Genomic DNA, 26,430 nt, shown 5'->3' with positions numbered 1-26,430 from the left:
CAGGAAATTTGTTACCAAACATTCGCCCTAATTTCCATCTCTTGGGAGTTCTGAACATTTTATCCAGCGGCCTTATGAAAAAAGTTACCTCAATTAACTTGTGGCCTGGCCGGCTGACGGGGGTCATCCTTGATCGTTGGCCAACAATTTCCCAAAGTAATGGTCAAATCATTATGTTTTGAATTTTGGATTCCTTTGCTCAGAATTATAAATGAAATGTGAGTTTTAAAGCAGAATATGTTTATAGATTCTCTAGTAATTTGTTTGGGAATTTGGCTCACGTAGTGACATGAAGCGAGCTCCTTCCTGGGGAAAAGGAGTTGGGATGCTGGTGTCTAGAGTTAAACCTGGACAGTGGTCTGATCTTGGGATGGTATCCCAGAAAATATAATGGGGATGCCACTCAAGCTGTGTGTGGTGGCAGGTGTTCTGATGGAGTGGTGAGTGATTCCAACATGGACAGCAAGTGCCAGCGCCAGAATTTGAACCCAGACCCTATGATTCTAAATACATAGGACCACTGTATCCACTTTATTACCTGGCTTCAAATCCTGGCTTTGTTGGGAAAATGGAACTCACTTCTAAAGCACCGAACTGATGTGATCCCACAGTAAACATAATTTACCTCAGAATTTTCACCTCAGAATTTTGCTTTTGTAGATGTGAGTTTCCCAGTACATTTTTTTTTTTTTTTTGGTTTATGCCGCATTCTGCAAAGATTTACTACCAATGCCTTGCTCTTCCCCAAGCATTTTCTAAAAACAGGGCCTTTAGTAGCTACTATTTTAGAAATAGAAAACATTTCCTAGCAGAAAATGATGAACTTCTTTCTTTTCAGGTTAATTTGTCATTTTGAAAATGAGCCAGAAATGAATGTGGAATTTACCTGTTATTAGATTTTAAAAAATTCAGAAAATGCAATTAAGAACCCTCTTTTAGGACTAGAGCCAGCTAGTTTTACAGCAAGTTTAAAGTTGTAATTTCTTAATAGCACAAAGTTGGCCTATTGGTTTCAGAATATTTTGTAGCTACTAGAAGGTAAACATTTGAAACTGTGGTAAAGTCCATCTGCCACACACACACACACACACACACACACACACACACAAAGCTATTTTATCAAACATGATATAAAAATATTTGGGGACCCCCCAACTTGAATTTACTGAATCAAAACTGTTACAGGCTTTTGATTTTTCACTCATAAATTGCCATTTTTAAAAATCACCTACGATGTATTGAGCCTAAATAATTGGAATTGTTTTCTACTGATTTTATTCTAAAATGTTTCTCAAATGTCTATAAATCAGTGTGTCTGTGGACACAAATATTTAATGTTTTATAAAAAGGTTCTTTAAAAAAAGCATTAAAATTTCTCTTGATTCTCTCTCTAGTAGTGGAGGAGAAGGAATAGTAAGGGTTTTTCTTACCTCACCACAAGGCCATGTTTTAAAAAGAAGGGGGGGGGGAAGGTTGTAGGATCGTGATGGATATCAGGTCATCCTGTCTCCCATGTCTTCCCCGCCATTCTACCCAAAGCAGTGAAAGCCAGAATTTAATTATAAATCCAGAGGAGATCACTTTCACAGATGTAGTTACTGCTTGTTGGAACATTCACTACAATTTCCTTTCAATTACATAAGCAGCCATTGGTGTTGGAGAAGGAAATAATGGTATTCCTAAACCAAATAAATAGGTTTTATGGATAACACACAGTAATATACAAATGTGATTTCTCAAAGGGGAATTAAGTATGTGAATGTAAAGGCTCTAATGAGGTCAGCATTGAAATACTGGTTTAAAACGAATATTAAATTACAAAACTACTTTTTGTCACTTCATATAATTATTCTTCAATTATATAACCATCCCAGAAATATTTTAAAAAAACAACTTTATCATTTTTCAGTATATACATATGAGGTGTGATCAAATAATGCGGTGAATGCTTAAATAAAAAGATTTATTACGGCAAAAGACACATTGCTATTAATTCCCCTCAAAATACTCCCCCTTGCTTCGAACACATTTATCCCATCATTCTTGCCGTTTTCTGAAGCAGTTCTGGAAGTCCTCTTTCATGAGTATATTTAGTTGTGCTGTCATGACTGCCTCGATATCCTGAATAATTTTTACTTTGGGGGAAGAGCCAGAAGTCTTCATGGTGCCAGATCCAGTGAATCAGGTGGATGAGGACACACTGTAATGTTTTTATTTGACAGAAATTGCCATGTACCAGAAGTGAAGTGTGACAGTATTGTCATGATGGAGGATGATTTACAGCACACTTTAAAACACCCCTTCTCTCAACCATAGCTCACACCCCACTGACTGCATCGAACAAGTTGAAACTTGTCACACCCTGTTACTAAGGTTTGACACATGGCTTCCTGTATTGAAGATCCCTGCCTTTCTGTTGGATGACACTCGGCAGCAGCATTTACTGTATTTTGTTATCACATGGAAAGTTCTGTGTCTCACATCACTCTGGTATAGCAATTTCTGTCAAATAAATAATTATGGTGTGTCCTCATCCACCTTATTCTGTGAACGAGACACCCTGCGACTTCTGGCTCTTCCCCAAAGTCAAAATGACCATGAAATGTAAACATTTTTAATCAATTCAGGATGTTGAGGCAGCCATGACAGTGCAACTAAAGACACTCACGAAAGAGGACCTCCAGAACTGCTTCAGAAGATGGAAAGAACGATGGGATAAATGTGTTCGAAGCAAGGGGGAGTATTTTGAGGAGGATTAATGGCAATGTGACTTTTACTGTAATAATTTTTTTTTAAACACTCACCATATGTTTGATCACATCTCATACATCAAATCATTTGTGTTAAACACCTAAAACTAATATATCGTATGTCCATTATATCTCAATTAAACAAAATCACTTTAGTGTTCTGTATGAATTTCCAGCTTTAAAACCTTTTATTATTCGGGGGCCTGGTTTACTTTTGGTCTTTGTTCTTTAGCTAAAGTGTAAGAGTACGCTATCAATATTTCCTGAGGATGCCATCAATGTCATTTTTCACAACACCAAGCTCTCTGCCTTTCCCTAAATAAGTCAGGAGCCATCACACCTTCATTACTTTGCTTCCTTCATTTCCTCTGCTGGGAGAGCTTCTATCTTCTGGCTACATCCCCTCCACCCTTTATCTGCGCACTTTCGCACCACCTGAACCCACCCCCTAATCTCTTTGAGAGCAAGAACTATGCCTTAGTCATTATTTTATTCCTCAAATATATCCCAGTGCTTGTGGTTGAATTAAGGTGTTTTCTGAATATGAACTGATGACATCTGCTGACTACTGATGAATCAAAATTCCAGAATAAAATTCCGTGAAAATATGTATGTGGGACAAAACACTTTTTTAAACCTTGTAAAACAGAATGTCAACTGACATAAATCTTTGCAACTGCTTTATGGAGATGGTAATCATTGAGGAATTGTGGAGCTGGAGATTTCTCTGAGATCATGCAGATAAGTATTCTTATTTTGGATATGAGGAATGTTGTCAAGAGGAGTGATGTGACTTGCCCAAGGTCACGTAGCTTGTTTTATACCACAAAAGTCCATTCAAATTTTTTCCACCGTCTAACTATGAAGGAAATTAACATTGAGTAGGTGCATCAGCACATAAGAAGCAAAATGGAAGTGAGTGGAAAATTTCTAGAAATGCCACAATTGATTTTCACTCATGTTTTGACAGAGAGATGGATGTGATGGCGTGTATGATTGCAGTTACTTTTAAAGAAGGTGATGGACTAACCAACATTGGTTTTAGCAAAGGATAAAGGACGTGACCGTCCTTCAGCCTAGCTCCCCATACTGATCGTAAATATTCACTGCGAAGGGTTCATGTTCAAGGGCATGAGCACCAGGTTCTCAGAGTATGATGCTGACGGCTTTCAGGAATATAGGCCTAAAGAGAGCGCCAGGAAATATGCAGGAAGCAAATGGTCTGAAGTTCTAGAATTTCTTTGAGAGACCAAAATGTAATCTAAAACTATATTTTCTATTTCTTTAGGATCATAAACCATATTTATATGATAGCTGTCTTTCATATACGGAAGCAAAATTTAATATTTCACATGCTTGAGTCGTATGCCTCTTTCTTTAAGTACATCAAGTCTTCATACAGCTTTGACTCTTGAAACAAGATCAAAGTACGTCGCAGTATTGAAAGCATTATGTACAGAGCTACTACTGTCACAGGAAGATAAAGAGAGCAAAGAAACACAAATGTAAATTTTGAAAAATGCATGAACAATTATAAACTAAATTTCTGTGCTGGGTTCTGTTCTGTGCTTACATCTGCTCTTTCCCATCCTCCTAAGTCAGTTAAACATTATGCTTGGATTTTTTATTTTTTTTTGCACGGTCTATTTCATGTAGCAATTTCCCCCCCTTTGCAAAGAAGAGCCAGTCAATCTAGTGCTAGGGAAAATATCGTTGATTACTTATTGAAACCCAAATAGTAGTTTGCCATTTTAATATATCTTTAAATCAACTGCATCATTCGTCTACGTATTGAAGAAGTTTAATTAGATTTTTATGAAGAGGACTGTCTTTAAAGTAAATAGCTGACATTTATGAAGACAACTCTTTATTTACAGAATAAAAGTGAACTTTGCTATAACTTAGCAAAAGCAAATATGTCGTTCCCATTCCCTTAAAGGATTCTTACCAATGTCTTTTTCCTTTCATGTTCAAAGGCAGAAAGCCATCAACTTTACCAGGAGCATAGCAAAGCTATCCGTAATGTGTGTGCATGTCATGAAAAGTAGGTGCTGCCATGTTTCTCTGGGAGATTAACACCCTTCACGTATCCCTAAGCAGTTTCAAATCTTCAGAAATCAATTCCCAAGCTCACACCAATCACATATGATTACATATCTTCTGCTCTCTCCCCTTGGGAAAAGCAAGAATTCTATTGTCGGCCAAATAACAGACAGAGGTCATTCAGGGTCCACTTCAGTGTTTCATACTCTTTAGAAGATACTGCCAAATTTAAGTGGGGAAGGCTCAAGCAGAACGAGATGATAAATACATTTAACCCAGTTCTCCTAGAATGCCTTGAAAATTTTGCGGCCCATGAACTGAGTCGCTATTTCTGGAATTGTTCTTATTCATATTGGACAGCACAGCACTAGAATGTCTTACCCACATCAGGGATCACTTAGGACTTGGGTGTGGGAGAGAGGTACTAGGCAGCTGCACTCCGTGCCTATGGGAAGTCTCCTGCACCTGGTCTTCTGTAGTTGGATGAAAGACAAGCATATTTCCTTTGCTCATATGGAATGGTGAAATGACAAAAATACTTTATCTTAATGTTTTCCGTGGCACTTGATACGTAAGAAAGTTCAGAAACCGATATACTTCTTTCCATGTTCCACTCAGTCTCTTTGAAAGACTTTTACCTTTTGGTTGCTATCATCACATTAAAATAACCTATATTCTTCTCTCTGTGGGGAAGAGCAGGCTGGATAAGCAGGAAAGGGCTCTTTCTGGGTCTGTACCTCTTTAACTAACACACATAATATGATCAATTACTGATCCCCTACTGATTTCTGATCCCCTTATGCAGTCTGCAACTAAGCAAATATAGAATGTGGATCTTTCCATGACTTCAGTGATTATAAAACTCAGAAATTATCTGCCCTACTTCACATGGCACTTGCTTCTAAGACTATATAGCTATATCTCTATCTCTATGTGTGTGTGTGTGTGTGTGTGTGTGTGTGTGTGTGTGTATATATATATATATATATATATATATATATATATATTTCAGCTGTTTGTTCATGTCCTAACTTCCCTTTTCTGCTTTCATATTCTTCTCCCCTCTGCTCCCCAAGACAGCAGTACCTTTATCGATCTTTTCATCTGTCCAGAATCTCCTCTCTAAGACATCACAACAGAGCTACCTTTCCATGAAACATCTAATGCTTTAAAATTTCACCTCTGATTCAGTCAGGATCCTGGCAGGAAACAGATGGTGCACACAAAAGGGGTTAAATGAAAATAACTTAATGAAGAAACTATTTGCTAAGTAGGGTAAGATGGCTGGCGAAGCACCCAGGAACCAGCCTTAAAGAGAGCCAACACCGTCCTTGGGTCTTAACAAGCAAATGATGGAACAGTGGCACCAGATTCCAGTGAGCACTGGATGTTTGGAAGACCCAGCAGAAGGTTTGCCAGAGAAGAATGCAGCCACTCCTTTAGGAGTGGTGGGAGAGGTCCTCCAATCTCCTAAGAATGTCTACATTAGGCAAAATTCCAAGGAATCAAGAAGATTATATCTAACCACGGAAGGTGGCTCCCAGATTATACCTAACCATGGAAGGCGGCCTTTGGAGGCTGAGGGTGTTTCCAGCCCCGAGTGCCACTTCTACCTGGCATTTCACTCCCACCACTCCCTTCCTTGAACCTGTCTTCTGCAGCTCCTGCCAGTCCGGTGTCTCTGCCATGACTGCAGTGCTTGCTGGGCTCTCGAACACTGTTCCCTCCGTGTGCACATTTAGATTTCCCCACATTTTCATGTCCCTAGGTGCCTCATCATCTTGTTTTAGCTCCCTTAAACCTACTCTGTGTATAGTCTCTTTATTCACACTCTCCTGATTAAACTTCAATTCTTTTGCAAGCATAGGGAGGATGACTTGCAAGTTCTACCCGATGCGTAGGGCTGGTGGGAAGAGGGAAAAGGATTGCATCCCAACAGATTTTTAAAAAACACTCCTTTCTATTTGCTTTGAAGATCAAACACGTGAATTTAAAGTATTTTACAGAGACAAACAACATCTCTATGATATGAGATTACCTCTTAGCACGGTTGGTACTCAGAAATAAATAGACTGACATTCAAATACCACTATTTTCAAATCAATTCTAATAATGATTTGAGAGGAATAATAATTAATATATGCCAGGACCTTGAAACCCCACAGCAATCTCATGAAATAGATACTGACATTATTATCACAATTTTATATATAAGGAAACCGAGACTCAGAGTAGTTGAGTAACTTGGCCCGGGTCACACGGTAAGATGATTAAGTGTGGTTTTGAAACCAGCAATCTGTCTCCAATGTATCTAATCTTATCATAAGTTCAGACTGTCTTGTTTTATATAAAACTCTCTATAATATCACATTATTAAAGTCATGGTGGTAAGTCTGTGGGATCCAAGTTTAAAGGCAAACACGTGGGAGATGATACAAGTGTCCCTTAGTGGGCTGGATTACATAACATTATGCTCACAAGGATGCACTGAAGGAAAGGCATTTCTACACGTGGCCAAGCCAAGACAGTTCGTAGGTGTAGAGTAGATGTACAGCCTGATTTCTGTCAACGTGTTGGGGGTAGGGTGCAGCTGTGGCAGGATGGGAAGGTGGCAGATGGCAGCTCTTCCTTCTCACTTATTTCAGATTCTTCAATCTTCCACAGAATGTGAAAGAATGTCACTATGTTTGGAAATACTCTCACTGAGTCAATAAATAAACTAAATACATGAGGAGTGCAAAGGAGAAGCTTGCCTCAGTCTGGCAAAGCATTAGCTTCCAGAAGTCTGCATTTGTTACACATGGAGAAGCTCAAAAAGCACAACTGCTGATCATGGACATTTGACAGTAAGATTGCTTTGGCAAAGCTACATGTTGCAAACATTATACTTAATGAGCTGTTTTTCTCAGCTTGGTTTTCTAAAAACAAGTGCTTTCTGGCTCTGCTTGATATTTTGTGTGTGTGTGTGTGTGTGTCTGTGTGTGTGATATTTGTGTGAAGACACAAACCACACAAAAACACCATAGTTTCTAAGTTTGAAAGCCTTGCTTTTCAAAGTGTGGCAGTGGACTCCCAGCATAGGCATGTTTTAGGAGCTTGTGGGAATGCAGAATCTTGGCCTCTGCTCCTCCCTGCTAAAGCAGAATGTGCATTTTCACAAGATCCCACGGTGAGTCCTGTGCACATTCACGTTTAAGAAACAGTATTGTTGGCAATCACCTTCACGGCTGGCCTCAGCTCCCTAAGAATACCCACACCTCTCTGCTCTCAGAACATATAAATTAGCCACTGTCCTTCACACCATTCCCTAATCACGCCCACCCACTTTTAGAAGGTGTGCTTGTACCACTGAGTCAGGTACCTGCCTCTTCCCTTCTACCAAGAAAACTCCTCACCGATGTTTTAAGTAACATTTCGAGTCAGTTGTCCTTTGTGGACCTTTAAGAAAAAATTAACTTTCCAGTTTCTCTTCTCCCAGGCCCATCACTATTAACAATGTGTTTTGAAACTTTTTGAAATTTTTTGTGTATATCCAAGCATCTGAAATATGCTTTATATATATTTTTTCATAAATGACAGTATATGTATGTGTGTGTGTGTGTGTGTGTGTGTGTGTGTGTGTGTATATATATATGCCTTGTATAATATGAATATCTTACCTTGTTGTTACTTAAAATATTTTGGTATGAATTTAAATAGATATACCAAAAGTTATTTAATCAGTCCTCAAATGATAAACACTTATTTTATTTCCATGTTGCTAAAAAAATTTCTTTGCTATTTCAAAAAATGCTGGTGTTAAACATCACTTCACAAACACTTTTCCCACTTGTACAAATTTTTCTGTGGGCTTCACTCTCAGGAGATGACTCTGCTGAGTGGAAGGGTATGTGTCTTTTAACTTTAGTCGATATACTACATAGACTTCCCTCCAAAGGTGTAGTACCATTTTATACTCCAGCAACAGCATAAGATACCTGTTTCCCACATCTTCGCCATAAGCAGGAATCATCAAACTTTTTTCTTTGTTAATTGCGAAGTGAAATCTAGGCCAAGTCTTGGCTTTACCCGGAGTTTCCCATAGGAGTTTACTAGGACAAATACAAAGATGTATGGAGGAGAAAGAGAAAGTGCATTCTAACAAGAGGGGATATTGTATACAGAGAGGTATAAGGTTTGATCTGTGGAAGGGGCTGAAATTTGGATAGATGGGCAGATGGGCAGATCGCAAAGGGCTCGGCACACCTGCTGCTGGAGGAAAGATGGAACCGTGTTCACAAGAAAACCAGGACAATATGCTGTGGAGAAGCTAAAACCAAATATTCTGTTTTTTCTTTCCACCAGTTTGAGGGAGCCATCTATTCTTGTCAGGGCACTGACTAATACTTGCAGCGTCCTTATAATTGGCTTATTTGTTCCTAAAAGCCTATTTAGACAAGGTGGTTGTGCATAGGGGAGGGTTGGCTAATTGTTAGGAGGACAGTGTTTAATAAATCTAGAGACTAAAACATGTCTTTCTGAGGTCCTGATCATGCTAATACAAAGTTTTCTATAATGCATTTACTAGAAACTGCATATTTGAAACAAAATTCTTTTATTATTACTGCTACTTTTCCTTCTCCCAATATTAGATTACCACAATAATATTCTTTAGGAAATTTCATATGGGAGATTGACACCTGTTCCATTTTTCTAGCATCCCAAAATGAGACAATCCCAACACAACATTGACAACTCTTTTAGATATCCTGTTTCCCACACCTTTGCCATCAGCAGGAATCATCAAACTTTTTCCTTTGTTAACTGGGAAGTGAAATCTAGGCCAAGTCTTGACTTGACCTAGAGTTTCCCATAGGAGTTTACTAGGACAAATACAAAGATATGTGGAGGAGAAAGAGAAAGTGCATTTCCTATTTCCTATTTCACTGCTTCATTTTTAGACATAAAAAAATAAGTTAATGCCACTCTATCAGAGGACTATAAATTCATTTTTTTAAAAAGAAGGAATAATTTTTCACAAATGAGCATATTTACCAAATTCTAGATCATGAGACATATGTGACTAATGATGCATTTTAGGATAATGATGAAAATACCAGTATTAAGAGTCACTTATTTATTTTAATTATCAATGGATACCTGAAATGGGTCTATTAAATGAAATTATCTTAGATTTGGTTGTTATTTGGATGATCATATTCCAGAGTTAAACTTATTTACACAGAATATTATAAAACACCTGAAGCATTAATTCAGGCTCTATGCTGTCAAATAATTCATATTAGCTTGGTAGAAATTTGTTTGGCTTTATCTTTAGGACCAGGTTTTTGTTTGTTTGTTCATTTTCAAACAAACAAGTCAGTGTAATTTTAAATGTATTTTCCAGTAATACTTACTTGTGCTCCCAAAAACTGTTCCTTATATTCTAAATAAAAAATTCTATATTTCCTAGGCTTTTCAAATATCTCAAAGGATTATTTACCCTGATAATATAATTTGTTTAAGAACAGGGGCTGACATTTTAGAAAAAACGAGTAAAAGATGAACATCTCACTGGCTACTTATCTTAGTTATTGCATTTTTAAAAAGCATCTTTAGGGACAAGGTGAGAGAGTCCAGGTATTCATCCATCATTAGTTAGCTTTGCCTTTGTCTAATCACCATTCTTGACTCATCAGTTATTTGAACGTAAGTTCTTGATTTCAGCATCTTTTGAGTCCCAAATCCTGCTATTGATATATCAATGTTGTAGTTGCTCAGAAAATACTAGGGGGACCCCCTGTGACAACCTGATATATTTAGGAGCACGTGATGCCAACTATTATATACTATTATTTTCTGAATACTGTTAATATGTGAAATACACTATAACACATCCCTTGATGTGCATTGTCTTTTAAATTCTGGCAAAGAGATAGTATGGTTCTCACTTGGGAGCTGAAGAAACTGAGATTTTCAGAGAGGTTAAATAAATTGTCTGTAGTTACAGAGCTAACCAGTGGTAAGCAAGGAGATTGTGTGACAACAAACTTTCACCCCTATCTTTATGGGGATAGGATGTAGGTTGAGAACTCCCACTCTGAACGAAGGACTCTAATACTGAGCTGAGTGACAGCTTCAGAAAAACTGGAATTCATGTATACTGCCAGTTCATTTGGCTTTCACTGTATTTAATATGTGTTTAAACTAGCTTCTATTATTGAATAATTTTTCCTGAATTAATATTCTCCAATGGAATAAAGATCTTTCAAGTTCTTTTCAGGTATTTGCTTTAAGAGCAGATAAATTTGGAAGTGACTAAAAGACCCTAGTTTTGGAGAACTAGTATTTTAAAGAAAGAATTTATATTTCATGTTGGCAATCATTTTTCAAGTCTATATCAAACCCAAAAGATTTTTTTTTTCAGGATAAATAAAGTAGCATGAATGATTGAGAGTTGCAAGGAGTTCTTGTCAGGGCATAACATAAATATATTATAGCCATAAATGAATCCACTTTCTTTTGGAACTTGACTTTCCTTTTAGATTTCATTTGCAAGTTGCTATTTAATTGACTGTGGTGAATAATGTTATGTAAAGTCCTAAAATACAAAGGAACTAGGTAACGATGACAATTATTCAACAATCATTCCATAAACATTTACTGACTCTGTATATGCCCAACACTGTACCACACACTGGCCGTGGTCTGTTGCTATGGCTCTACTTTGTCTCACGAGGACTGAGCAGATGGCTGGGTCAACACCATAACTGCTAAAGCTATAGTATAAGTTGAATTGAATTGAATGTCATCCTTTAAGAGGGGGACTAATCCCATCCTGCTGGAGATTTTCAGAGCATTAAGTGACATAATACATGTGACTATTAGTATAATAAGTGATATGTTGAAATCATTCCATATGTACTTTAGCAACACATATAAACAATTAATTAAGCATACGATACAAATAAATGTATGATAAGTCAGGGAAAATGTATTAATCCTAGCAACTAGAGCAAAGAATTGGCAACATACCAGCACTTACGCTATCTGAATGACTTTGGAGCAGGAATTCTTGAAAAAGGTCGTTATCAGAAAACACTTAGAAATTATACTCACCAATGTGTTCAAACTACATACACCATGGAGTCTTGCCTTGCAGAATAGTGGAAAGAGAAGTAGATTTTGCATCAGGAGATCTTGAGCTTTTATTTTCTTACCTGTAAAATGATAACAGTAATGGGACCTATCTTATAGCATTGTCGTGGGTCTCAGAAATGGATCATGTGTATAAAATGTTTTGGAAAGACAGATATAATCACTAGAATATTTGCAAGTTATTTTGATTAATTTAATTATTAATTTAATTATTAATTAATTTAATTAATTAATTAATTAATTAATTTAATATTTTGATTAATTTAATTATTTTGATTAATTGAAATATAGCTATTGGTACATTTTATACATTTATGTTAGGTTAAGTCCCTAATTCACAGATATCTTAGAACAACACTTAATTTGAATTTATAGTACAGCATATTAAAAAGAATTTCTACCTCTTGGGAAGTGTGTGTGTGTGTGTGTGTGTGTGTGTGTGTGTGTGTGTGTGTGTTTCTGTGTGTATGTGTGTGTGTGTGTACACTTATCTATTTCTACCATATATATCAGCTTCAGAAAGAATCAGGACTGAATTGCTGACCTGTTTGAAGTAACAATTCATGGGCAGATACAATTTAAAATTCTAAGATTAGCATGCAATATGTGTAATATTAAAGGCCAAGAGCTATCATTCAGTATAAATTCTAAACATGTGAAATTGAACTTAACTCAATATCCCTTCCAGCCCTATGACTTTATGATTGTATAATATGACCCCAACTGTCTTCTGTGAAGGGGAGATGGTCCTAAACTGAAGGCCCTTGATCTTCTGAACTCTTTGATGGGTTTGGGCACTTACATCTGGATATAACACCTGTGAAAAGCTGGCCTACTGTGCATCAGAGAAGAAGAAGAGTTTGTAGCTCTCAGAGCATCTTGCAGGGTGGGGTGAGGAGCAGAGATAGGGAAAGAGAAGGGAGAGGATGACAGAGAAGAGCCCAAATCCTTACCAAACTCTATGATTAGTATTGATTGATCTCTGGTGGAAACTAGTGACAGTTGGAAACTGGGTCACTTTTTTCGAGTGATAAGGTAGTATACATGGGAACAAGACTCCAGGACAAAGAGGATGATATAAGATTTTAAGTCCCTAAGAAGTTGCAGAAGGCTTTTAGACTTCCAGACTGTAAAATTGGTAGGTATGTGAGAAAATTATACCTAGATTTCCAAGGGGCAAAGAGGCCCAAGCTTACACCTGTATTATACCAGTAAGAAATATATTTACTATTTATTTGTAATTTTTACCCTGCCTACTTTCAAAAGGAGAAATAATACATTGGTTGTATTATTTAGTGTAATAGAACTTCACGTAGTGGAGTTAACCTAGGCCTGTGATTCTGAAATGTGGGCAGGGAAGGTGGGAAGGGCAATTTTGCCCTTAGGGGACATGTGTTAATGTCTGGAAATATTTTTGATTGTCACAACTGGGGGTTGCCATTGGCACCTTGTTAGGGATGCTCCAGAATATCATATGATATACCGGACAGACTGTATAGCAAAGAATATCTGACCCAAAATGCCAATAGTGCCAAGTCGAGAAACCGTGACTTAGGCTAACCTCTCATTATACAAAGGAGAAACTGAACATCAGAGAGGGTCAGTGACGCATGCCAAGTCACACAGTGAGCAAATAGAAGAGATAAGTCCTTTAGTGTTTTCCCCATCACACTACGCAACTTCTAAAAGCTGAAAATGGAACTGTTGGGAAATAAAGCTTCTTAAGGACAAATGTAGGCTTCAGATGTACTAAATATGCAGTTGTATAGCTCTATAAAATTCAGTATTGCTTACATTAGGAAATCTGGACAACCAGGAAAATAGAGAATTTCATTATGCAATGTATATTTGACTGCGTGTAGTAAACCAATTTTTCATGATATTTAACCAAAGTACTGCCCAGCTAGTGGTTCTCAAACCTTAGCATGCTTCACAATCACCTGGGGGGCTTGTTACAAGACACAGCCCTGACCCAATCCCAGAGGTTCTCACTCAGTAATTCTCTAGCAAGGCCTGAGAATCTGCATTTTTCACAAGTTCCTAGGCGATGCTGACGCTGCTGCTCGGGAGGTCACACTTTGAGAACAACTGGCCTAGAATAGGTTCTCCATGAATGTTGGCCTAATATTGTAGGTATTTAAAAATACATCCGCACCAAAAAATGTAATCTCATTTTAGCAGAAATGAATAATAAAGCTAATTTACATTCTACAGATGGCAGAACTAAAAGTAAATTTAGAGCTCAATGAGCTCAAACCCCTTACTTTAGAAATGAAGACATTAATATAACTTTTTAAGCTTCCTTATTAAAAAGAAGAATCCCTTTCAACCACAGCCAATAAAAAAGTATCCAATGAATATCATTTACAGACAATTTGAATACTGACAGTGTTATCCTGAAGATATGTAAATTCAAAGATTGTGAGTACAACTAAGAATGTATGCATGATGTTTAATATTACATTTATGAGGAATATTCTAAATGCCAAACTGAGTAAAACCTGGTCTGATGAGCATCTTATGCCAAGGTAAGTCTATGGGGAAAATGCCTATTGACATTAGTGATACAAAATCAGGCCCTGAGGAACCATAACTGTCTCTTCAAGTTATTTGAGAAAACATGTACATGTTTAATCAATTAAATATAGCATACAATGATAAGCAGTTATAGTCCATCATAAATAATCAATGTGCTACTGTTAATCACGATTAATAGAATGACGAGTACCCTGGAAGAAGTTTATCGCCGTTAACACTCATTTTCAGTCTTTTAATTTAAAAAAATAAATGCAAGAAATTCCAGAGGTTTAAAGGCTACCTGTTTACCTAATGAGTATACTCTAATTAACCTGCCTTATGCTTGTTCTCCTTGAGAGACACCCAGGAACTGAATATTCAACTTTCCATTTAGCTCTTTACATCATAAAGACAGTTTACACAGCCTTCATTTTACTAATTCATGACATCCTGTCCAATGGACTGAACTTCACTTGCCAAGGGCTCACAGGAAGCCAAAGCCTCTCAAATGTGCTACATTTGCACTCAGTTTTTTAAATATCCACCTATCTTTTAAATTAGGTGCCATCTGTTATACCATCATCTCTGGCAAAATCTTATTAGCATTCCTTGTCCATGTCACACTGCTGCTGCAATCTCACCCTGCGACTTTCCCAGGCTGTTCTGCAGCATTCAGTAAGAGCCTGCTATTTTAACTAATTCCCAGACCAGGACACTGTCAGAGTCTAAAACAGAATTAGCACTATGCTGTTTCTACTTCTCCTCAGAGAGCAAATAGCGATTCATGTCCATCCTGGGCTCCTGCCTTCAAGTCCCCTAAATGCAGCACCGTTTGAATCAACGCAGTTAACCCAGTATCACTCAGTGCTGGCATGGAATGGCGCTCTTACTGCAGTATTCACCTTGGAACTAAGGAGGCAGGATTTATTATTTGGTGAAGTCATAACTACCAGGTTATGCAGGCTCCGTTCTCATACTATCACAATCACGACAGAAGACACATACAGGAAAACATCGAGCTCATTTACAAGGGAGGCACATGTGTGATCAGACAAGGGCAACGGGGAAGCCAAGAACTGCAGTAAATCTCTCTGAGCTAATAGCTAGTAACGCTCCCCTACAACAGCTCTGAGCAAATGGATTGTATTCAGAGTTTACACAGTCAAATCAACATTCATCCCTTGATGGTTAGAGAGGATGCTTGATAAGCATACCCTGATTTACGATTCATTTACTCTAAAGTGTCTTAAAGCTAGGATTGCTAGAAGATTTACTATGCTTAGTCAAACATGCTCACAGCACTGGAATCCCAGTAATTCCTCCCTGTACCTCTCAGCATGGCTGACAGGCATTTGCCAAGACTATAGCATATAAACTACTGAATCATGCAAAAAATATTTACCCCCATAAGATGTAGCAAAAGCTCAGCTTCCTCCAGCTTCCATAGCCCCTGAAGTGTTAATCTGAAGGAACAGTTCCATGAGTTTTCACAGGCCAGCTGTATGTCTCCTACACTTGACCTAGACAGCCTTACATAAGAAGCATCGGGACTGGGGAGCTCGCTGAATGTCATCACCAGCAAGAGTAAGAAGTATTGGCAGCAGCCGGCAGGCAGGCAGGCTGGGAGTTTGCATGAAAATCATGAAGTCTTTCTTGTCTTTCTCTTTTGAAATGTTTTGGAAGAGGAGTTAAGAATAGCTCAGAAACTGGTCTCATTCTTTTTGTGGGAAGAATGACCAGAAGCACAAAAGCTAAATCTTTCAGCAAGGGCAAGACACCTCTTTCAGTGTCTGCAGTAAACCTAACAGAATGAATTGCTGCCTGTAAAGTAATGTGCCATGACACCCAAAATGAAGGGAACGGTAACGCAAAGTAATGACTCAAAGGCTGCCACCAAGAGCTTTTGTCTTCCTTTAACACATTGTGGTGAGTATAGGGGAATATGTGTATGTGTAATGAGAGTAAGAGTTGGAAGTGTGAGTTGGCTTGTAGGATGATAATTAAAGGCTTTGTAAAGACTGTTCATGTTTCTTGTTGCAAGCAAGATGAGAGCATTTTTAACTACATCAAATTCAGAATTGGGTGGATTAAAATGAATGTGCTTAATATATTTCAGATTCAGATATTTTCGTGACAGCAATAAGAAAAGCAGGTACCTCTCTGTAGTGGTTTGCAGATAACTGTCAGATGTGTTAGTTAATTACTTCCATTGTCAATACTGAAAAGGAAGTTCTGAATTTCAACATTCAGATTTTGCATACAATCTTTGATTAGACTTTAAATACAACTTCTCAGAATGGGGCAAGAGAATTACTGTGTTTATGAAATAAGCTTTTATAGACTCACTCCTAGGTATGGAAGATACTTTAAAATACCAAATAAAAACAATGTACTCTCTCCATCTAATTTCCATTCAGTTATCTCAAATGTGTGCAATACACGTCCTTGAAAGCTTGAAATGATAAAATAAAAAAGTCCTATATGCTGATGCCAAGTCCAGGGATATGGTATTATTAATATAGGATGATATTATATTACATTACTTAATTATATATAACATCGTGATTTGATATGGTGATGTGGGCTAAGACATATAATTCTCAAAGCAACAGAAATAGAGAAGAAGGCATGCATCATTTAAAAATAATCTTAATGTGTTGCTCTTAGCTGGGAAACTTGTCTACTAATGCGTCATACTGAGAATAGAGCAGGGCAATAAGAGAATTTTAGATCAATGAAACAATGCAGTGATCTAATACCACCCCATCATTTAACCCCTAAGGAAACTGAGGTAGAAAGAAGTTAAATGGTGTGCCTAAGGAGAAATGGAGGAAGAGGTGAGTAGAAAGTGGTTTTCCTGAGACACATACAGTATTTTGCCTGCCATACTCCAGTGAATAATTGTCCTTTGATAGTGGTGTAAAGGTGTGATATACAATGATTATTTTTTTTATCCTAGAAATGGCAGAAAACAATGCCAATGGAGTAGCAATAACCTGTTTTTAGCAATAACCTGATTTTGGAAAAATGAGTTCTGTAGTGGATAGAATGAGAAATTTTATTCCATTATTTCTCACAAGTAGTGAACATGTTGGTGCAACACGGAATTAAATTGTGAAATTATGAAAAGTGTTCGGAACATCAAGTGAGGGACACCACTTTGGTGGTTCAGATTCTTTTATTTTGTTAATGTTGATTGTGGTGCTAGGCATATCTGTCTCTTGCAGAGCTAATGCACGTGAAATAAACAACCCATAGGAAGCAAAGAACTGGAAAATAGAAATGTCTTATTACTTTCAAGTAAACTGAGCCTCTTACAGTCAGGCACTTGTTTTACATCCTTGCATCCCTGTCCCCAGCACAGTGCTTACTGGGTCCTCAGTAAACATTTGCTGAACGGATAAATGGAGGGGTAAATGCATTCATAATAACCCATGCATGAGAGATGCGTATGTTAATGCCTAGCAGAGTTCCTTGGAGGAGTCATTTTAAGAAATGTATAGAAATGATTTATGAGCATATCAGTTTAATAATTGCCTAAGTAAGTGAGTGCATCTGAAATGCTTTTTTGGGAACCACTATTATAAAAAATTGTTTAGCGTTCTCCTTGCAATCTAATTGAGTCAACTTGGTATTGGTCTGATAGCTCATAAGAGTAATTCAACTTTCACTCGGTTAACCAAATAGAGGTTTTGTTTTTCTCAAGTGGTATTAAGTCCAGTCAAGATAGTAAGGTCAAGTAACATTAGGGTAGGACTTCACCGTCCTGGTAAACCCTCAGCCCTCAGGGACCTCAACTCATTGTTTTTCTCTTAGCCACCCTTAGCAGATGGCTTTTATTATTTGATTGTTACGGTGGTCCCAAAATGGCTGCTCCACCTTCAGCATCCTGACTACATTCCAGGCAGGGGAACAGGAAATGCAAACGGCAAAAAGCAAGTGCCAGCTGAATTAGCTATTCCTCCAAAAGCTTTCCCAGAGGATCACCTAGAGACTTTGACTTATGTCTATGGGCTGTAACTGTAAAAAATGCCATCACTCCTTCAGAGGAGTCTGGAATAATTGTGTTTTTAGCTGAGCCCATTGCCACTCCCAATAAAGTTGGGGCTCTGTTTTTAACACAAAAGGGTCTGCTTCCCCAATATCCATTCTCCCTTACCATATACTTTTGGTAGTTGTGGTAAAATCCTAAAGCATTTAGAGTGATCATTTAGTCTAAAATGATTTATCTTCCAAAAGAAGGAAAAGGCTTGTTCTCTTTTGATACCTAGGTGTTCTATGGAAAAAATGATCCCACTTTTGCAGGAGAACGTTACTTGCGTAACAACGGGTTTATACCTACACTGTAACCCAATGGATGCAAAGAGAAAGCTGTAGATAAAAATTTTCAGAATGAAAAGGGAAAATAATCCTATGTGCCATTTCACCACATATTCACCCCCCCAAAATATGGTTGTCTAGTTTCTTTCTGAAAAAAATTCTGACTGTGGAAGAATAAATGAACACTGAATGCTATCACTCTTAAAATTTATCTCATTACTAAGTAAAATGGTGTCTCACTAATTTAGAAAAGAGGCTTTTATTTGTTTGTTTGTTTTTTTACCGTTCTGCCTCTTGCCTTTTTGGATTCAGCCAGACTGAAAAGCATGTGGCTCCTCCTGCTGGACCGTGGAAAGGCTTTATAAATACCCAGTTAGTTTGTAAGAAAACCTCTCTAAGCTTAAAACTGTTTTTCATATTGGGACAAGGAATGATACTGACATCTTTTAAAGGACCTAGACTAAGATAGCCCTTTGTTCAAACCAAATATTTTACTTTTAAATTTGTAGAGGGTTCCTGGGCAAACTGGAATAGAAGCTCTCTAATTCAAAAGGAAGAAATTGTGACATTCTCTATTAAATAATTTTTACATGGAAGATAGTGGACTTCTGAACCCAAGTCACAATCATCTTGAAATAACCTATTCAGAAAAAAAAAAAATCAAATATTGCACCAGTATCTACTACCCTAAAAAGCCACATGGAGTATGCTACTTATTATTTACAGGAATAAATAGGGGAAATTATTTGCAGAAAAGCAGACTATATCCAACCTAACTGGAGACAGCATAATTAAAATATATTCAGCAAATGATAGGTATGAATATTAGAAGTTGTAAACTCAAGGGAGAACACACTGTAATTTGCTTCATTTTCCTATAAATTAATTTCTATTTTAATGGCAAAAAATCAATTATTTCTAGGCCAGCTCAATCACTTTAGTACTTTTTTAGTTATCTCAGGGTTAACTCAGTAAAATATGAGATTTTAAAAACGTACTCTCTTTTGAGAAGCTAGACATTGGTTATCTATTTGAAAAGAATAAAATTATAGAAATGATATCTATTATTAACAGTGTTTAAGTTTAATATTTTTGCCCTGTATTACATAAGATGCTTTAGTTTCCCCAAATCTCACATTTGGTTTATTATTTTAGTTTTATGATAACCCTGTGATAGGTGTTAAACAGATTTCACCACCCCATCCTTTTATTAAAAAGGATAATTTTTAATAAATTTTTCTCCTTTTATTAAAAAAAGATGGAGAAAAAGTGCTTATGACTCTTCCTAGATCTCAGAGTTAGGTTGCTGACTCTTTCCTTCCAATTAATTAATTTCCTTTTGAAACTTATATTTTCCAAGGATGGACCTCTGCTGTATTTAGTGTGCTCAGTAAAATTTTGAGTATATCAGCAAATTCAAGCAGTCAACAAACATTTCTTATTTGCCACCCTTTATGGATTCCGCAAAGTCTTCAGGCATTTTTAGTCAGAATTCCAAATTAAACTGTTGTATTTGGAAACTAGCTTTAGAAATGCTGTCTTCAAATAGCAAGACTTGGCTCCTTCAGACATTTTGAACATGAAAATCTGTGAGTACCTAGAACTCTAAATCAGCAGAGCTCCCTTTGCTTAAGGTCAGAGTTCTCCTGGAGGTAGGGAATTGAGGCTATAGATACTGACCAGGTAACCCAGACCCATTTATTTGTTCCTTTTGCCTCCTCTCTTTTCTACCTCCCAACATTTCAGTGGGAGAAGCACTTGGAAAAATTAGACGACTTGCCTGAGTCCACATAAGTAGTTATCTTTAGGGCTTGACCAACATATAGGGTTTCTTGACTAGGATCAAGTAAGTGAAAACTCAATTATTGAAATAAACAATAAACAGCCCAGATGTTTCTATAGATATAGCTGGATTATAAAAAATTTAAAATGTATTCTATTCAGCAAAACCTCTAAAGATGTTCTTCAGGGTGACATTATATATGTTGAATCATCCTCTTCCTGCTTTATAACTGCAGAAGGTGATGAGAAGTTTGGACTAATGACAGATAAATGTTAAACATAATCTATATTTGTATGAACGTGCTTAATATTTTACAAAGTATATTCATGTATTTGATCCCCTAGATCCTTACCAGATTCACAGGAGGTCTGTAAGGCGCTTGTTTACCTGATCCTATGCCCCTATTAAGATGGAGCCAGGATATATCCCAGGCCATGGAATTCTGCACGAAGGGCTTTCTACAGCACATCACCCTGTAGGAGTCTACTAATCAAGTGTAAGGCCACATGGATATGAGGTGAAAAATGTGAGTGAGGAATGGCCAAACCTAACCCTAATTCTGCCACAGAGGATCTGTGTTACCTCTCAGGCCTCCACTTGGACTTCTGGAAGAGAAGCTCAGGATTTCAGAGATGGGCTCAGACTTGTGAAATCCAGTGATGGACAGATTTTCAGAAATGCCAAGCTCTGTTATTCTAACAATTAGTCCCCAGATGATTTTTATTTTGGGGAAGAAAATCTCGGAAGCAATTAGTCAGCTAGCTGAACAGCTGCAAATGTCTTCAGATTTGAAAACATTGCTCTCTTTGCAGAGGACAGGCAGTAGGGCTCCAAATACAAGCAGATCTTGCATATACTGTACAAGGAACGACTCTGTCAGCAAGCTTAAGTAGGTAGAAGAAGTTTGCCTCTAATTTCAGTATTAAGGCCCAAGATAAGTCAACCATTCATAGGATTTGGAGGCTGGAGGAAATCCTAATTTTGCTGTTGCCCCACATGGCTAGCTTGGCAAATACTGAAGCAGGTGAAATTTGACTTTGATTAGTGCTCTTTTTTAAAGAAAAAGCATTGATAGGACACATCATGACCTACAATCTTTCTTTAGTAATGAAAGGCAATTTTTAAATGTAGTATGCTAATAGTTCAGTATTTAATTTTTGAGCCCTAGTGAGTCATTAGTCTAATAAACAATAACATTTGATATATATATTAAAGAATGTCAAAATCATATAAGCTATTTCATTTCTTAATGTAAATTCATTTTATAAAACAGAGCAGAGGAAATATTGCCTAAAGGAAAGACCACATCTTGACCATATTCTCTCTGTAATCCTGGTTCCCTAGCATCCAGGGCAAATTTTGGAGGGGTAAAATAGGAATAATAATGCCTCTCTCATAGAATTGTTGTAAATTTTATTGGGAAAATATATAGTAGTAACTGGGCATGTGATAGGTGGTCAGTAATGTTCAATTTTATCTTCTTGCTCCCTTCACTTAAAAATGGGAATTTTGATCCGTGGTCAGTCAGAAAAAGGCTATTTTTAGCTAAGTAAGCCTTCAGATTAAACTAAATTGGAAATATTTTCTTTGAGTTTCTTCTTTTTAAGATTTCTTTTTATTCTGACTTCTCTGTAACAGGAAAGGTAGGAGGGCTGGAAGTGTCCGTTCTGTATAGAGAAAGCTCATTTTAAGCATGTGTGCTAACCAATGATCCACTGATTTATCGAACTTTTAATCTATCCTTGCTTTTAATGTACTTAGCCATTGCTGTGTATTTACTTTAGCTATTAGCAACAGATATTTATTGGCTCCCTGCCTCCAGACCTATCTTTTAGAACACACAACTCAATCCTTTTGGAATGTTTAAGGTCTGGGAATATATGATATTACCCTGTATGATCAAATCAGTGTTGAGTGCTGGAACTATAAAGTACATTGGACACAAAAGAAAACAAGATTGCTTCTTCATTTGGTGGTCAGAAATATCTTCTTGCGGAGAGTGGGATTTGGATAGAGAAATGGAGGTGGGGTTATCACAGGGAAGAATATAAAGAGGGTGAGGAGTTAATACTCCCTGAAGGCAAAAGGGAAGGAGAGGAATATTCCAGAAAAAAGGAATAGGCAGTTTATCTGGAGCTGAGGGTTTGTGCATTATCATGATTAATCAAAGGAAAAGTTGCCAAGCTTTCATCATAAAAAAATAGTCTCCAGGAGAATTCATCAACTTCTATTGCCTATTAATTTCTATTGATGCATTTTATTTAGCATCTTCAATGACAGAGGATGCTTTTTTTAAAAATAAAGAAATGAAGGCAATAAAATGAAGTTCATTAGAGGAATGATGTATGTGTCATATTTAAAAACTAAGCAATGTCACTGCCCCAAGCAAATTAGGAGTCTATAACTTTAGTAATGATTGCGATGTCCTTGAAATTTCTAAATACATGACTTGGCATTTTTATGTAGCACTTACCAATTGATAGTATTTATTATCCTATATTTATTATTTATTAAGTAATTATGACACAAGGCAATGTACAGCTGTGTTTTGATTTGTAATTAAAAAAAAAAACTTGGTTTTTAGTCCTACGTTTACCATTAAATACTTTTTTCTTGTATGACCTTGATTCTGTTTCCCACCTGTGAATCTATGTAATCATGTACAAAATAAATGAGACTAAACACTAAATGCATTGTAATTCCTTCAAGTTTTAAAATTGTATAATATACTTTCAAAACCCCAATAGTTCTCTATTATTTTATCCTTTTTAAAAGCCACATTCATGATGAATGGGATCTGCACAGTTCAAATGTTTTTTTTCTTACGCAGCAAGAAAATTTCTCAGGGGCTACATAGCAGCTTTTGGCCCAGTTAAATTTTAATGTCAAAACCAACATCCTAAAGAAATGTAATGAGATAAAGGATGACTTTTAAAAGGAGGTCTTCTTTCTGCTCCCGGTTAGGGCTTGCAAGGAATCCTGAAATATGTGTAATTTAACATTCATTACAACACGTTATGAGGCTTTGCTGTTCTAAAGTGTACTTATCCATACAATTGCATTTGTCCTGAATATCCTTTTATGGAAGATAATAATGTGTTCAAGCCTCACCACTGACACTGGGAGGGGATACTGCCCTTATGAAGAGTGTGTGCCATCTTCCATGTTGGGGATATATCCACAGGAGGCCAATAGCTGATGGATGGTTGCCCCGCTTATGAGTGTAGCCAAAAGTCACTCTGGTAATATTACCATCTCTCTCAACTCCCCAGTAGGAAGACTGAGCTCCCACTCTCTGAGCCTATGTGTGTTAGAGAGGATATTTGCAGACATCAACCGGCACAGACCACTGATTAAGCATTGCTGATGAATCTCCAGCAACAGAAGCCATGGTGGGGGTGGGGGTAAGGTTCTCAGAACCCCTGCAAGAAAGCCCACAATAGGTTTCTGCATATAGTTTCTCAAGCCCTGAGAAATCTTCTCAGACATTTTCATAAGCCTGGGTCCTGTATGGGCATGTAATTCTAGCTACACATAAATAACATCAGTGGTAATGGAACATGCATTTCTTGTTGTGAGGTAATTTTGTTCTAAATGCCTGTTGCTATACATTTTTAATTCCCTTCAGACTAAATAGAACCTTTTCTTCACAAAGTGGTTAATGAAAGATTAAGCTCTTTTCTTCTGTTTTTCTATTGGATAAAAAAAAAAAATTACGTATCTTCTTTAATGTTTGAGAACGTAGGAGATCCTATCTCTATTCCCCAAAGCAGATTAGAATTTTCTAATTTTACTTTTTAATATTTAAAGGTAGTATATTATATAAACCAAACCAAGAGTATGATTATAAAAACTATAATTAACAATGAACTTGCATTACATGATCATTTGAAGTTAGCTATGATATAGTGTAAAAATTATAGTAAAACACAGATTTGGATTGAGATTCTAGCGCTATAGCATGTGACTTCTGGAAGTTGCTTACATTTTCTTAGCCGTTGTTCTCATCTGTTAAATGGGGATGATGATCTGAAATTATAAAATCATGAGATAAGGTGTTTGGCACATCAAAGGTGTTCAAAAAACATTACTCTTCTTCTTCCCCATCCTCCTTAATCAAGTTGAAAGCACAGGGTTAACAATTTAATGAATGCTTCCCTGAAAAAGGAAAATTAAGGCTTCATGATTTTATCCTAGACCTCTATTTTCCTCACTTTCATTCCTTTGTGAGCAATCTTGATCTCTTTGTTGGTCACAATTACCACCTTTATACTGATGTTCCCCATATTTCTATTTCTGGTCCAAATCACTTTCCTATGATCCAGACCTTTTATAAGTTTTTAGTAATCTTCACATACATGCTGTTGTTAAACTCACTTTAACTCCACATTTTCAAAACTGAGTTTATCATCTCCCTCCTATTGCTAAAAAGAAAAAAAAAATACAGTAACAAGCGAACATTTGGCTTATCTTGCTCTGTTTTTTATCACGAGTGTCTAAGCTAGAAATTTTGGTTACAGCTCAGATTTTTCTCTAACTTTTTCAGACCCAAACACCAAGTCCTGTGCACTTCTACTTCCTAAGCATCTTTTAGATCCATCTACATCTCTCCATTCTTACTGCCACTACCCTATTTCAGGCCACCATCCTCTGTTGCCTCAAGTTTTGCTATCAGCTTTCAACGGGTCTCTTTGCTTCTAGTCTGCTTGTCTCCAATCTGTTGCTCATATTATAGCCACAAAGACCTTTCTAAATATACATCATATTGTGTCTTTCCCATGCTAAAACCCAGGCTTACCATCATTTAAATATGGTTTACATGATATATGATGTATTCTTAACCTATTTTATTTACAATGGGGTACATTCCATAGACCCCCTGAGGACTCAATCATTTCTGGTACTGTTGCAACCAACAGCTCTCAATTACGTCTCTCTCTGGGACACTCCCTCAGCTGAAGAGAACCTATTGCACAAGGTCACACCCTTCGCAGGGCAGCCTGTGTCCAATGACAGCTCCATTTAGAGCTATAAAATTCCAGCTTCCTTATTCTAATCAAAGACAAATCTTAAGGTCCAATGTCAGAGCTCTCTGTGGGATTGGCTGAAGACTTTGTTTTGACTATATTCCAGCCCAACTTCTCCCCTGCACACAGAGAAACAAGTTGGGCAGTAGACTGCCTTCTTTGCTCCACAGGAGTTGATATTGAAAGCTCTTCCCAGTAAACTTCCTGCATGAAAACCTCAACCTCTAAGTCTATTTCCCACAAAAACCAACCTTGACACAAGAGCCTTCCATGGACTGTTCAGCATTTCAACCTCATATTCTATGACTTCTTCCCTCTGTACTCTGTCCTTCTAGTCTGACCTAACCTCAGATCTTCAAATATATAGTGCTCGACCTTTGAGCCTTGGCACTTATCCTTTCCTCTGAGCTCTCCTCTCCCTCATTCTTTTGGTTTTTGCCTAAGCGTCACTTCTTTCAGGAAACTTTTCTGATCCAGATTCTAGTTAAGTGTGTTTCCTTTGTGTTCTCCTGGTATTTCCTCCCTTGTAGCACTCACCATTTTCATGTGGTATTGTTACAGTCCATGACCACATCTAGTTCATATTTATGACTGGCTATAGGCTCTGTGAAGAAAGGCAATTATTCACCATTGTATCCTAGTGTGATTCAGTGTTTGGCTTATGCTAGTCTCTCAAAAAATGTTTGCTGAATGACTGAAAGAATGAGTGAATGAATGAGCTCATTAAGATTGGATTTACAGTGGTTAGAATTAAGAGATACATGGAAGAGGAATTTTTATGTTTATTTAAGAATGATCATATGTATTTTGGATGAGAACTTTAGTTTATACTGAATATACTCTTATGTGGAGG

General features: G+C 37.1%; 1 protein-coding gene and 1 long non-coding RNA gene across 4 annotated transcripts in view; one reads left to right on the top strand and one right to left on the bottom strand.

The window, feature by feature from the left end:
* Positions 1 to 15,984, bottom strand: part of LOC117026204 (sodium channel protein type 1 subunit alpha) — a 131,796-nt gene extending 115,812 nt beyond the window's left edge. For both annotated transcript variants that reach the window (XM_033112799.1, XM_033112802.1), the window contains exons 1-2: positions 15,850 to 15,984; positions 11,892 to 11,992 (exon numbers count right to left, since the gene is read on the bottom strand). The gene's annotated coding sequence lies outside the window, so the exon portion shown is untranslated. The remainder of the gene's footprint in view (positions 1 to 11,891; positions 11,993 to 15,849) is intronic.
* Positions 15,985 to 16,241: 257 nt separating this feature from the next.
* LOC117026207 (uncharacterized) overlaps positions 16,242 to 26,430 on the top strand; it is an 85,699-nt gene continuing 75,510 nt past the window's right edge. Inside the window, exons 1-2 of one of the 2 annotated variants that reach the window (XR_004423722.1) lie at positions 16,252 to 16,373; positions 17,230 to 17,284. This is a non-coding gene — a long non-coding RNA (uncharacterized LOC117026207). Of the gene's footprint in view, positions 16,374 to 17,229; positions 17,285 to 26,430 lie in introns of both variants that reach the window. The other variant, XR_004423721.1, reaches the window with a different exon arrangement.

Source organism: Rhinolophus ferrumequinum, chromosome 8 (assembly GCF_004115265.2).
Source record: "Rhinolophus ferrumequinum isolate MPI-CBG mRhiFer1 chromosome 8, mRhiFer1_v1.p, whole genome shotgun sequence".
In the NCBI taxonomy this organism is placed as follows: domain Eukaryota; kingdom Metazoa; phylum Chordata; class Mammalia; order Chiroptera; family Rhinolophidae; genus Rhinolophus; species Rhinolophus ferrumequinum.
The sequence above is the reverse complement of the archived record's forward strand: the minus strand, read 5'-3'. Positions and strand labels throughout refer to the sequence as shown.